Genomic DNA, 2811 nt, shown 5'->3' with positions numbered 1-2811 from the left:
GAGGGAGAGAGAGAGAGAGAGAGAGAGAGAGAGAGAGAGAGAGAGAGAGAGAGAGATTACACTCGTGTAGCATTTAGTACAATGTGTGGTTGGAAATGCCCATTGCCCTTTTTCTTTATTGGTCATTCCTCATCCTTCACTGTGCCTAATTGTTCGATTAAAATTGGGAGCTGGTAAGATATGTCAGTAAGTAAAGTGCTTGTTGTAAAAACATGAAGACATCAGTACGATCCCTGTATGTACATAGAAAATCACGCATGGTGATACACTTCTAGTCCTGTTCTGGAGAAGCAGAGATAGGAGGATCTGAGGAGTTCACTAGCTAGGCAGCCTAGCCTAGTTGCAGTGTGGACTCTCCTAATGAATGATATACCCAAGGCTGAACTCCTGCCTCCACACACACAAGCATCTGCAGACGTAAACACATACACACACCAAGCACACACAACTACATAGAAATTTTAAAATATTTGTTTGTTTGTTTATTTGCTTATTTATTAAGCTTTACCACAAGATTGTGCACATGGAAGGAGACAGAAGAGAGGTTTTCGGGGTTTAGTGGTGGGTGGGTAAGGTTTCCGTCCTCTCGTGAGCATTTTGAATACAGTTCTTGTGGATGATGGGGGCATAATCTACTTCTATTTACATTTAAAATTAGAAATACCAGTCCGCTCAGGTACCTGTATGCCTCATACCCCAGTACAGCCCTCCCAACAGATTTGGGAAACCGATTTATAAAAAGGCTAAAAAATGGCTCGATTTTCCTAAACATTTTGATGACTGCAAGATAATTTACATAATATGATATTAACGACAGCAGAGCTTCCTCAAGAAATCTTAAATCCTCCTAATAGAGGAATCTTGGCAGGTTCTTCCTTGCAAATGCCTGCCAAACAGGAGCAGAGAGTTATTTAAAATTTCCTCACCAGGCTGAAGTTGTGGCCAACGGCTTCAGCATTTTAACACTCTCTTCTGCTAACTAGACTCAACACTTCCCCCCCCCAAAAAAAGTCTCGCTTTTTTTTTTTCCTGTTTTCTTTTTTTGTTTCCTGAGAGTTGACATTCTCTGGAGTTTTGCGTTTAACACGATTCTAACTTTTCTTGAGAAAGACTAACATGGGATGGAGACTACAGATGTGAAGGCAGACCTGGGTTTGGTCAAGATCCAAAATCTCTAAGTTGTCTGACCTTCAGCAGAGTACTTTTTTCTTCATCTAAAACACAGTGAAATTTTAACCTGATGGTGCTTGGCTATTGAATTATTGAATCACCTATGTTACATAAGTAGCTACCAACCCAGCAAACAGAATATGTAAAACGCAGCTACATTGCTCATTGCAGCCATCTTAAAGGGACACCTTTATTTCATAATAAAATGGAGCACACTTGTGATTTTTTGAGACAACCCCAGTTGTCTTTGAAACTTGTGATCCTCCTGCTTCAGCTATGAAGTATGACCCTTGGTAGGGTCTGCACCCCTGTACCTTGCATGTTTGTACAATCTTGTTACAGCACGTGAGAGATTTCAAACCCACCTTTGCTGATGAGAGAAATGGAATCTGATAGAACTCTTGATCCTTATAGTAAGCTTAGCAAAATAATTATGTGCCCTTTTATTTTTATCATATATTGATAAATTAATGTATAAGAGTACAAACTTATGCTATAACTTTAATACACTGTAGAATGACTAAACTATTATATATAATTAACTTAACTAACCTTTTAAGATGATATTTTATTTAATCTTTAAAAAGTACTGCATTTCAATAATATCATTTGTCGTATCCATCTATCATTACCTGCCCCCAGCTCAACTCTGGCTGCTATGCTTCAGCCAGTCTCCCTCCTGATTCCTGGCTTTTGTTATGCTACTAGTAACTGCTTGAGTTTAATTAGCTCGTAACTTCTGTTTTTTTTGTTTGTTTTGATTTTTTGGGGTTTTTTTTTTGGTTTTTTTGGTTTTTTNGAGACAGGGTTTCTCTGTATAGCCCTAGCTGTCCTGGAACTCACTTTGTAGACCAGGCTGGCCTCAAACTCAGAAATCCACCTTTCTCTGCCTCCCAAGTGCTGGGATTAAAGGTGTGCGCCAACACTGCCCGGCTTAATTTCTTTTTATTTAATTATTTATTTAATTAAGACTGAATTTTCCTATGTAGTCCAGGCTGGCCTTGAACTCAGAATCCTCCTGTGTTAGCCTCCCAAGTGCTAGGCATGCAGGTTTGATCCACTATGCCGAGCAAATACTTAACATGTTTTGTAGTGGGAACACTTACAATGTACTCTCATGGTATACTGAAATTTATAATACTCAGTTATTAGCTACATTTACCATTGTGCAATAGATCGTTAAAAAACAGAAAAAAAGAAAATCAGGCTCAGGTATCCTTTATAATCCAATCATTTTATATATCCTCCTCTCCACCAAATAGTAATCCATAGGAAAGTTCATAGTAGCCTACCCACAAGCCCATAGTACTTTAACCTCAAGCACCTAGTTTGCCGTCATTAGACATTAATTACTATTGCACTCTGTCTTTGTGGATTCAGTTGTTTAATTCCACAAATCAATCAAAATATACACCTTTCTGTATCTGCCTAATTTCACTTAGCATATTCTTCTCCAGTTTAATCCATGCTTTGACAAATGATAAAACTTTTCTTTTTACAGTTTGTCTCAGTGTGTGTGTGTGTGTGTGTGTGTGTGTGTGTGTGTGTGTTCCTTAGATAATCCTGCAATTTGACTATTATGAACAAAAACTATGAAAATCAAGATATCTCTTCAAAATCAGGAAGTGGGGTTTGGGGGTA

Source organism: Mus pahari, chromosome 18 (genome assembly GCF_900095145.1).
Source record: "Mus pahari chromosome 18, PAHARI_EIJ_v1.1, whole genome shotgun sequence".
In the NCBI taxonomy this organism is placed as follows: Eukaryota; Metazoa; Chordata; class Mammalia; order Rodentia; family Muridae; genus Mus; species Mus pahari.
The sequence above is the reverse complement of the archived record's forward strand: the minus strand, read 5'-3'. Positions refer to the sequence as shown.